We start from the raw sequence: 12243 nt of genomic DNA, 5'->3' as shown, positions 1-12243 counted from the left end.
ATTGGGGCCTTTTCTGTTTCTTGTGTACATTAACGATTTAATTGAACCCCAAAGCTGCAAGGTTTTAAGCTACACTGATGACACATCCTTTGTCAGCAGGGGCTGTGATATGAAAACTACTACAAACAGTAGTGAAGTCAATTATAATTATCTGTCAAGGTATCTTACTGCAAGTAAGTTACTCTTACATAAAGAGAAGACAGTAACAATGCAATTTATGTTTAGTTATAGTCAGAATATAAATAGAACTCTAGTTACATCTCTATTGGACCTTAGCTACCCAAACAAACAAATTTTTTGGTGTAACTGTTGCCAAACACCAATCATATTAGTAAGAAAATCAGTACAATTGTGTATCCACTCAAATGGGTCTCAGCTTTCCTGGCCCTGATAGCTTGAGATAAATATACTTTGGAATGATACACCCATGTCTTTGGTATGGTACTCAGCTGGTGGGGCACCAGCTATCTTTGCAGACAGGCTCTTCAGACTGCAAAAACAAGGCAGTAAAAGTGGTGCCTGTGGTACATGGAGAGAGCCTCGTAGAGAAATCTTCAGAAAATATAAAACACTAACCTCTACCATCCTGCAGCAATAATGTCTGTGAAACAAAATCCAGAATATAATGTGACATATGGTAATGTACATAGATACAACACATGGAGAAAGGAAAATTTTCACAGAACTTCAAGAAAAGAAAGGCTGCAGACTGTAGTCCACATACAGTAGGAACAATCTTTTATAACAGACTTCCATCTGACACCAAGACAGCTCCAGGCTGTGGGAGTTATCTTTCCAGTCTCCCACCACCTCCCAAAGTCCCACAGTCCGGCCACAGAGGAGCATTCCCCTCGTAACTCAGTACCATCTGGGACTGGAGCAACTGAATTACATTCTCTGCCAGGGTTTCGATTACCTCTCATTGTGCCCTGAAATGAGAAATGTCCTACCCACTATCCTTTCTACCCATCCTAGCATTGTATTCCGCCGTCCACCTACACAATATACTCGTCCATCCTTACACAACCCTTGCTCCCAATCCCTTACCTCATGGCTCATACCCCTGTAATAGACCTAGATGCAAGACCTGTCCCATACATCCTCCTACCACCACCTGCTCCAGTCCGGTCACTAACATTACCTATCACATCAAATGCAGGGCTACCTGTGAAACCAGTCATGTGATCTACAAGCTAAGCTGCAACCACTGTGCTGCATTCTATGTAGACATGACAACCAACAAGCTGTCTGTTCGCATGAACGGCCACCGATAAACTGTGGCCAAAAAAGAAGTGGACCACCCTGTAACTGAACACGCTGCCAAACATGATACCCATTATACCAATGACTGCTTCACAGCCTGTGCCATATGGATCCTTCCCAACAACACCAGCTTTTCTGAATTGTGCAGGTGGGAACTTTCCCTGCAGTACATCCTATGTTTCCGTAGCCCTCCTGGCCTCAATCTTCATTAGTCACTGTCCTCATCCATCCAGCCCCCTCCCTGTTCCCATTCCAGCACTACACAGCCGTCATTTCACCGCCAGTCTTTTAATTTCTTTTATTTTTATTTTTACTTCTCTCCTTTCCTCTACTTACCCCCTCCCCCTCCGCACCTTCTCTCCTACCCTCCATCTAAACTGCAACACTTCACTGTCCTCCACTCCCACCATACTATCCCTCTGCCTCCCCGCCCCAGCCTCCTCCTTACCCCCATCCAGTCGCCACTCCCATCATGCACTGGTGCTGCTCCTCGCAGTGTAGTTTCAGTTCTCTGAGACTGCAGATGTGTGTGCAAGTTGTGCTTGCGTGAGTGTGTGTGTGCGTGTGTGTGTGTGTTGTGTGTGTGTGTGTGTGTGTGTGTGTGTGTGTGCATGTGTGTATGTGTGTCTACTGCTGACAAAGGCCTTAATGGCCAAAAGCTATGATTGTGTGAATCTTTTTATTGTGCTTATCGCGCGGCTCGGCATCTCCCCTATATGGTGAGTAGCAACTTTCCTCCTCTCATATTGTTACATTCTATCCTGGATTTCCCATTGTTTGTGCCAAAATAGCATAGAAGTGAAAATGGTTCAAATGGCTCTGAGCACTATGGGACTTAACTTCTAAGGTCATCAGTCCCCTAGAACTTAGAACTACTTAAACCTAACTAACCTAAGGACATCACAAACATCCATGCCCGAGGCAGGATTCGAACCTGCGACCATAGCGGTCACGCGGTTCCAGACTGTAGCGCCTTTAACCGCTTGGCCACCCCGGCCGGCCGCATAGAAGTGAATGTAGTAGTATTTCTTGATTTATGAAAAGCATTCAACACAGTACCACACCTATGCTTATCATCAAAAGTTCAGTCATATGGGGCATCAAGTGAAATTTTTGACTGGATTGAGGACTTTTTTAGTAGGAGGACACAGTACGTTATCTTGGATGGAGAGGCGTCATCAGGTGTAAAGTAAATTCAGCTGTGCCCCGGGGAAGTGTGGTGGGACTCTTGTGGGCCATACTAATAGTATCTTCAGACTTATTGCAAATGGTGTAGCTATATATAATGGAGTACTGCCTGAGGAAAGCTGCAGACATATTGTCAGATCTTGATAAAATTTCAAAGTGGTGCCAAGACTGGAAACTTGCTTTAAACATAAAATCGTGCACTTCACAAAATTAAAAAAAGTAGTATCCTATGATTATAATATCAGTGAGTCATTGTTGGAATTGGACAACTCATACAAATACATGTGGGTAGCACTTTGTAAGGATATGAAATGGAATGATCACATAGGGTCAGTTGTGGGTAAAGCAGGTGGTAGTCTTCCGTTGATTGGTAGAATATTGGGGAAGTGCAATCAGTTGACAAACATGATTATTTACAAATTACATGTGAGATTCCTTCTATAATATTGCTGAAGAATGTGGGACCCATACCAAATAGGACTAACAGGGGATATTGAACATATACAGAGAAGGGCGCATGGGAGAGTGTTACAGTGAAGCTGAAGAAAGTGAACTGGCAAACTCTTGAAGATAGATGTGATGTACCTTGAGAAATTCTACTAACAGTGTTTCAAGAACTGGCTTTAAACAATGACTCTAGGAATAAACTATGGTTACCTATACGTATCACTCATATAGGGATCCTGAGGACAAATTAGAATAATTACAGCACACACAGACGTATTCAGATGACCTTTCTTCCCTTGCTCTATATGTGAATGTAATGGGAAGAAACCCTAATAACCGCTACAATGGGCTGTAGCCTCTGCCATGCACATCACAGTGGTTTACATAGTATGGATGTAGATGTAGATGCAGTAAAGATGGGTGTTGGGAATGTTTATCATCTTTGTTATGTGTAGTGTTGGTAGTAATAATTTAAATAAATTTGCACCAAACAGACAACTACATGCTATGCCACTTTTGAGATATGTGCAGGATGATATTCCAAAGTGATGGAAAGAAAAAAATAAAATTAATTGTGTAAGGAATCTTTCAACTAGAGACAGTGTATTGTGGTGGTGACACATCAGAGAAAGAAGCAAAATGTTAAGTAATTTTATAAATTGTTTTTGGAGGAATACTGATCCAATGAGAAGTAAAGAGAAGTTAAAATTGGTTTTAAGAGAGCACCTAGTTACAGAAGAGATGGGAAGTCCACGAGGGAATATTTTGAAGGTGTGTTGAAACAATTAGAATACCTTGACAATTAATATGAGGATGCAGAGGTAACTGAAATGTTGTAAAGGAAATTACTGAGTAGCATTAAGGAGGTCTATAAAATGTCAAGTTCTGAAATTGTGAATTTTTTATGTTGAAATATACGATGAGAGGGATGAGTAAAATGAAAGACATTGTAACTAAGATTTCTGCCATGATGCTGGACCAAGGTGTGGGCTCCCAGCTCAAAAGTGTACCTGCGTAATGAAAATATTTAAGGAAAAAGAGAATTTAGTATAGATAGACAGTGTTAACACTAGATCTATAGTATAAAATAGTAATGCACATGTTTGTGAATTAAAAGAAAGTAAAGAGCCAATTAGCATAAGGAGACTAAGTAAAAGCCGCGCGGAGTGGCTGTGTGGTTTGAGGTGCCATGTCACGGTTTGCGTGACCCCTCCTGCCAGAGGTTCGAGCCCTTCCTTGGGCATGGGTGTGTGAGTGTTGTTCTTGGTATAACTTAATTTAAGTTTGCTTGGAAGGAGAGACAGCATTGGTCGTATATTTTTGTTTATTATTGCAAAATCGATTTTCTGTCACTTAGTGACCATCTTCAGTGCTGTAATTATAACTTAAATTAGTGAGCACTGGTGTCAATAAGCTTACGGCGATCACATAGTCTATGTGATCGCCGTAAGCTTATTGACACCAGTGCTTACTAATTTAAGTTATAATTACAGCACTGAAGATGGTCACTAAGTGACAGAAAATTGATTTTGCGATAATAAACAAAAATATACGACCAATGCTGTCTCTCCTTCCAAGTATACCCATTATCTGGTCATAGTGCACAGGACACTATGGAGTCGCCAATTAATTTAAGTTATTTAAATAGTGTGTAACTCTAGGAACCAATGACCTCAGCAGTTTGGTCCCTTAGAAATTCACACACATTTGAACTAATTAAAGATATAGTTAATTTACAGAATAAAGAAAATGTGGGACTGGATAAACTAGAAGTCACTGGTTCAGCTGGAGAAGGTTGTAAGGAGAAGGAGAAGAAAATTCGAACACATCGGTGAGCATAACTGAAGAACTACACAATGTAGAGGAAGAAACTGGAGTGAAGAATGAAAATTTGCATGATAATGAGTGGAATATTTAAAAAAAAAAAAAAAAAAATGAAAAAGAATGAGATGGTGATATTGATATGGATATTAATAGTGACTTGGAGGAAGTAATGGAAATGTTGAAGTAGGTGATGTGAAGCTTGAGGTGAAACACATTTAAGTACAGGAATCAATACTTGAGAAAGAAGAAGTTAAAATTTTTTTATGTAAGAAAGGAAACGAAGAGTGATAGTTATACAATATACTCAAGAGTCAATCCAGACTGAGCATCAAAAACTGGGGCAAGGAATCTAAAGTGGTAAAAGGAAGAAAGAAGATGGAGCCACCTGACAAGAATAGGATATGACAGATGAGATTGTTGCAAACAATTGGTGGTGATTTTATTCTTGATAAAGAAGAAAGGGAAGAATCTGTACAACCCAAAATAAAAGTGGAAATAAATGGAAATGAAGAAGAATCGTTTTTGGACACCAGGAGTGAATTATTAGTGACTGATATTTTTGGAGAGGAAAGAAAACCAGTACACATGCCAGTAATTTTTGAGAACATATCTCTCTGGAGCACAGTAGTAAATTTATTATTTAAAACTGAATGTAACAGTCACAACAGCAGTAAACTTTTTTTATACATAGGGTTACTGGTTTTGGTCTTACACCATCTTCAGACCCACACCACGATGGCAGATGGTGGCTGTGAATGGAGCTGGCACTACATTTCCACGAATGCTAATTGTACTGCAGTACGGTTTAGAGCAGTTAGTGTCCATAGACGTGTAGCACCTGCTCCATTCACAGCGACCATCTACCACCATGGTGTGGGTCTGAAGAGGGTCTAAAACAGACTGACACTGATAACCTTACATGAAAAAAAAAAGTTTATTGCAATTGTGATTGTTTATATTCAATTTTAGACACGAGAATTTAGGGGCAATGGGAAAGTCAACCAAATCACTAAAGTATCACTTATTGGTTACTGATCTAGTACAAAGAAAGGAAATGAAAGTGAAATTCTTCATGGTAGCAGAACTAAATGCAAGCATAATTTTAGGAATGGCTTTATGAAAGAAATATTTTTAAAATGTATAATGTGAAGATGATAATGTGTGTCTCAAGCTTTTAAGAAAGAGACTGAGTAGAGTAATGCAATGAGAAAATTAAAAATAAAGAATGCTGGAGAAAATATACAGTGGAAATGAATCAGTTGAGTCTTAAGAGAGATGACATATGACACTGAAGATCAAGAAACAGAAAAGCAAGTTAGGAAGAAGTTTCAGAAGTTCAAAGTATGACTGAGGAACAGAAACAAAAGTTATTAGACATCTTGTTGAAGCATCATGTAATATTTTCTAACAAGCTTGGTGAGTTATCGTATTTACTCGAATCTAAGCCGCACTCGAATCTAAGCTGCACCTGAAAAATGAGACTCGAAATCAAGGAAAAAAAAATTTCCCGAATCTAAGCCGCACGTGAAATTTGAAACTCGAAATTCAAGGGGAGAGAAAAGTTTTAGGCCGCGCCTCCAAATCGAAACAAAGTTGGTCCATTGTAATATGAGAAACAATTTAGCTTGAATGAATGACGATAAAGCTACAGTAGTTTGGTTCGAGTCGTAAGCTTAGCAGTTAAGCTTTACCAGGTAGCCATTGCTAAGTGTCAGGCGCTCCGTCCATATTTATTCGGCTACCCTTCCTTTTTCATGTGCTTCATCTGGTTTGAATTGATTGCTTATTTTTCTGTGATCTGATAAGTGCCGTTCTCTTTGTTATAGGTGTTTACATCACTCTAAGCTGAAAATGCATTACTGTACTGTGTCAGGCATTGTTTGTCGCATTCTGATAATGAGTGTCTACGGCCTGTCGTCGCTCATGGCATGGCTTGCTTTTGTGCACACTACTGCCGCTTACAATTAAAATGAGAGAGAGAGAGAGAGAGAGGAATTGTCTCATTAGCGAGACAATGGCAAGAGACTGCTATTTGTTGTTATTTACACTGCTGCTTTCTTTGATAATGATCAACAAGAACCAAATAATAGGCTGCGTATGATAGATGATGTTGTGAATGAAAGTTTAGTGAAAATTTTTCTCCGTTTGAAAATCTTTGCAGGCGCCTCTTTAGTACATTACATTCTGCACAGAAATTAGAGTCATCTTAGATTTAAAAATCTAGTCAATTGCCGTGCTTCATTTCTGACTGTATCACTATTAGGCATAAGAATAATACAAATATAAACATGACGTAATAAGTATATTTTTTCGCATTTGCTGTTGTCTCACTCTAGTTTCGTAGTTTATTAGGCAGACAGGATTTAAAAGAGATAGCAGCAAACATGAAAGAATACATGGCAAAATGTTTATATTCATATTATTTTTATGGTGAAGAGAATACTGCATGTGATTCACACTTCATAAAAGTTCCTATTAGCAACCATCTCTTCTCCAGGTAGGAAAAAATTCGGAACGTAGAGTTGGCCATATTGACAAACATCCCAAACAGTCTTGCCAGTCGGATTTTCGTAGTACATTGAAATGCTGCTACATTTGAAGATGAACAATACGACATTTGTATTTACTTTATTGGATAATGTATGAAAAGGCAGTGGTCGAAACTCGGGGCGGAGAAAAAAAAGCTCGTCTTCCACCTTTTTTTATTTATTTACTGACTCAGAGATTTTCGTGCCAGTATTTATCTGTGTGCATGCAAAGCATGCTTGTGTAGCGCTACATATATTCGACAGCGGAAGTTAGTTGAGGTAGCACCTACCAACATTTTTCAGAACTTCCGCTTACTTTGCACTCGATTCTAGGCCGCAGGTGGTTTTTTGGATTACAAAAACCGGAAAAAAAGTGCGGCTTAGATTCGAGTAAATACGGTAATAAATATATCCTGTCAGTGATCTGAAATTGTGCAAAATTCCTGTAAGTTCTACTTGAAATGTAACCACATATTAATTTTTACATTTCTTTTTTCCAGATTAGATGTATTTTTCACATTATTGGGATAAGTTCAATTTTTTTAGAGTAATGTCTTACCAAATGAATTAATTCATTTAATGGAAACATGATGAATTTGCAAGTGAACACATGTAAATGACAAAGAATTTTTCCAAATAGTTACATCTTTCTTGTGCAGCCAAATACATATCTCAATTTTTATAATTTTTTAAATGAGTTATCCATTATGTATGATACTTTCTGGATTAAATTTAGTATGTCACCAAGATATTATTGTAGTCTTTCAGTGCTGAATATTGCTCATTAACTTTCTGGAACACAGCACAACAATTAATACACATCAGTACATGGACATTTTGCAAAACGTTAAGTGCACTATCAAGTTGAAATGCCCAGAAATGTTGACAGATGGCATCACTCTGTTGCAGGATAATGCCCGCCCATATTTTTACCAAGGTAGTTTTGTCTATACAGCAGAAGTTTCATCCTTACATATTCTCTGTACAGTTCCAATCTCTCCCGATGTGACTTCCTTATTCTTGAAGTACTAAAGAAAATGAATCGTGACCATCAATTGACTTTGGATGAAGGGGAACATGCCTGGGTATAATCACAGCTCCATAGACAACCACAAACATTTTTCTCTGAAAGCAGTGTCTGTCTTGTCCCACTGTGGTGTAAATGTTTTAACAATTATGGTATTTACTTTTGAAATAATAACAGTTTTTTTATTTATTTATTTTTTCATCTATCTCATGTTTATTTGAATGATACTTACATTTAAAAATTTTGTGTTCTAAAATGTTACAATCTCAAAATTTTATTGTTTCAAAAATCTGGAAGTACAGCTCAGTGTATCTGATTTTTCTGTATGTAGAAACATATACTTACACTACAATAACAGCTTGTTTATTGTTAAAATTAGAAAATTTCACTACCTAAAAAATTCTCTGTGGACATTAATACTTGGCTCTCATAAAATAGTACCTATTATTTTACTATTTTATATTTTGACAGCTGTGAGTTATTCAGGATAACTTCAGTTCCCAATTTGTTTTTGTATATTTTCCTTTGCTGTCATTTATGTTAATATTTAAAATTAAATAGCTCAATATTTTTCAAATTTTTAACTTCTGTATTACACGTCTATAAATAGGTGTCCCACACAATGCCACAGTCAGTAGTGGGCAAGCATTAAATCAATACAGTCACTATGTTATTAATCAGTCAGGCCCAGCAATGAGCTTGTAAATGCTCTATGTTTCAGCACATAAAATTCAGTAAGTCTATAGTTGGAATTCAATCATTGAAGTTACCATGATAGTTCATCAGAATTATGTAGATGAATAAGTTTGTCTGTTCCAAAAGTGAACTTCAAGAAATTTTTATTTACTGTCAAATATTGGAACTCCTGCAATTTACCAAGGCATGCAACAAAAAGGAACTTTGTACCAATAAATATGGAAAGATCAGAACATAATTTCTCCCGTATAGTGTTGGATGCTTCACAGATAATCATAAAATCCAACAATCCCAGGAGGTTGATTTAAGAAGAAAGGTAAAAAACCTAGCTCAGTAATACTTCAAGTGGAAGTAATTATGAATATGTCTGTATGAAGGTATATATCACTTGATTAACTTTCTTTGTTAAACTTGTAGGGTATGTTTTTTTCATGCTTATAGTAAGTAGCTTCAAGATAATGTGAACATAACAATAGAGAAACCATGTCACCCAAGACTATGTATTGCAGGAAAAAGTACCAGGGAAGCTGCCATTTTAAAATTCTCTGTATAGGAATAAGTGTAATTTTCCTATTATGAATATTTCACTTGTATTTACTACCCCCATAAATTTTGAGTGATTTTATTTGCATGTTAACTTTGCTTTGATGTGACACTTTCCAGACTGTATAAAGATGCCTAACCCATTAATTGGAGTGTAAAGATGGAATCTGGAAGAGAGTATTTGATAAGTGTGCTTGCAGCAGAGCCACTGAATTGGCAGTATCCTCAATTGATCCAGAGTACGACCCTTGTGAAAATAAAGGGGCAGATGAAACAGAATAAGGTGTTCATATATTATACAGATGACACCTGTTTGTGTCACATGAGGGAAACACCAGACAACAAACTAAAGCAATGGTCTGGGGACTATTGAGAGATCGATAAGGAGTGGCCTACTGAGAGGAAAGAGGAAGATGGGAGAGTGGGTGACTGGAACTGGAACAGCAGGTTGATGGTGAATCAAAAGATGAGTTGATGTATTTTTCATAATTTACTTTCACATTTGGTTAATTGTTTTCATTTCAGCTTTGGAATATTAAATGTTGTCAGTATATTTATGGATATGAAATAATAAAATTATATTGGTGACCACCTCAAAGTTTGTCCTTATTTTTTGTGATTACTAATACTAAAGAAAAATTCACTTTTGATTAAAGTAACAGAAAAAATTTGCCTATGTTTCTTAAATTTTTCAGAAGCTTATTTTATTACCAGATAAATTTTTTGGATATTGTTAACATCATGGATTTTGTAACTGTGAGAATACAGAAACTGTAGGTCAGCAGTTAACTGTATGTTACCATACATTGTATTAATTAGAGTTCAAGGCAGTAATATAAATAATGGAGAATTGAGTGTTTTATAAATTTGATGGGTAATTTGTGCAGTGTTATAATTTTTGGTTACCTTTGCATGTAGTTTACAGTGAGTTATTAAATATAGTTTTGACTGAATGAAAAAGATTTTTCTATGTGATCATTATTTACTATCATTCATTTTGGACTGATGGAAGTTTTTGTGTTGGAGTATCGCATAGTTCAATTGAATCTTTTCATCAATGAGTGCCAAGTCTTTCATTACATTTTGGCAATTGTTCTGATGATGAGCTATGTGTAAAACATGTCAGCAAATAAAATTTTCAAGAAGTGACCTGCTGATTTTGGTGACTTAATGAAGCAGTGATTTAACACATGCTCAGAAATAATGCTAGGTGATCATGTGTCATTAACAAGGATGTGAAGATCACTGGCCTCCACTCAGAAGAAACAACAGCTTTGAAAAGTGAAATTTTATGTTCCAGAGAGCATATTCTGCTAAAGAAGGAAGAGAAAATTCTCCTAATTGGATAGAGACTTGAGTGTTATGTTTGTACAGCTGATGATGGCAACAGAATAAAAGGAGGTTGACAGATGCCATTTCATAGGCTACTCCTGTGGAATAGTATCAAGGAGGTAGTCAAACCACAATCAATGGTATATATATTGTAACATCCATGAGATAAATTTTAGCTACAGTGTGACGAGAGGAAATTATGCCTCTAACAGCTATAAACATTATCTATCTGACATATGAAAAAACAGTGAAATAAATGTTAATTATTTATATAATATTTTATGATGTAATTGGACATATCAGTGTGTATCATACAAAGACAATGATAATTGTAAATTCCTTTTATGATCTGCGTTTGTCTTCCTTTGTTTTTACCTTTTGTTGGTTGGCTTTTGTAGGTTGCGGATGCAAGACGCATATCAAACTGAGGTCTGTTAAGAAATTGTAATTATTTGTTAATTATTACTTGAGAATAGAGTTCATTATTATTATAAATATGAGTAAATAATTTGTAACTTTAATTCCTCTCTCAATAAGCATTATCTGTGTTAATTATTTCTTTCTGCTGCAAGGAGTGCAGCCATTGATAATAGCAATTTGTATCGCATTTCTATCTGTTTTCCTTACGAAAATGTCAAAGGTTTGCTTGATGACAATTAGTCTAAATAGAGCACAATATGAAAGTAAAGTTTAATAAGCATTTCAAATACTTATCCTATTTCCTCTAACAGTAGAAAGTCTCTATCAATTGTCTGCCGCCATCTTAACAATTATCTCAGGGCCAGATTCCAATTATGCAACTCCGCAGACGTAAATGACGAAGGTAATAAAAATGTGTAAAAATAAATGTGCACCGGTGGTCCCGAACTCATTTTAATGAAAATAATTGGAATTAGATTGGTTCTTTAAAAACAGTGCTCATAGCATGATCCTTATAACAAACTTTTCTAGCTAATTTATGGAGCCAAAATTAAACACGCACAAGTTGTGATGAATACTGTTTCAGGTAACATACGTCAGTGTTGTGTGCGGTTGATATTCGGTGGTTTTAACGATCATTTTGCTGAAGATATTTGTTTCCATCATAATCAATAGTTTTATAGAATCTGTTGTATGAACTGTGATTTAGTGACACTTACACAACTTACAGACAACACCTTAACACAATGTTAATTTGGAGTTCTTTAGCAGCTTGACCAAATCTTTAGCCGGGAGAAAAATTATTTAGTAACTACTCATTGTAATAAAATAAGATTATCATTTTCATTTACAAATTAGTTAAATACCAAACCACTGAATAACACAGTGAACGCCACAATATTATCACTCAGCAAGATGTGGAGAAGTTTATAATTTAAATGAGGTACTTGTCCAGGAATCTAACGGTCATAAACT

At 36.5% G+C, this 12243-nt stretch overlaps 1 protein-coding gene and 1 long non-coding RNA gene across 2 annotated transcripts in view; one reads left to right on the top strand and one right to left on the bottom strand.

Annotated features, from left to right (window-relative positions):
• The window catches only part of LOC126416943 (cadherin-23-like), a 597779-nt gene that overhangs the window by 130134 nt on the left and 455402 nt on the right, over window positions 1-12243 (bottom strand). The window lies entirely within an intron of this gene.
• On the top strand, window positions 7542-10100 carry LOC126416430 (uncharacterized). The gene is made up of 3 exons (XR_007575457.1): window positions 7542-7695; window positions 8160-8429; window positions 9637-10100. It is a non-coding gene; the product is annotated as an uncharacterized LOC126416430 (long non-coding RNA).

This window comes from Schistocerca serialis, chromosome 8 (assembly GCF_023864345.2).
Source record: "Schistocerca serialis cubense isolate TAMUIC-IGC-003099 chromosome 8, iqSchSeri2.2, whole genome shotgun sequence".
In the NCBI taxonomy this organism is placed as follows: domain Eukaryota; kingdom Metazoa; phylum Arthropoda; class Insecta; order Orthoptera; family Acrididae; genus Schistocerca; species Schistocerca serialis.
Note: the sequence above shows the minus strand (reverse complement) of the source record. Positions and strands in the feature narration are given on the sequence as shown.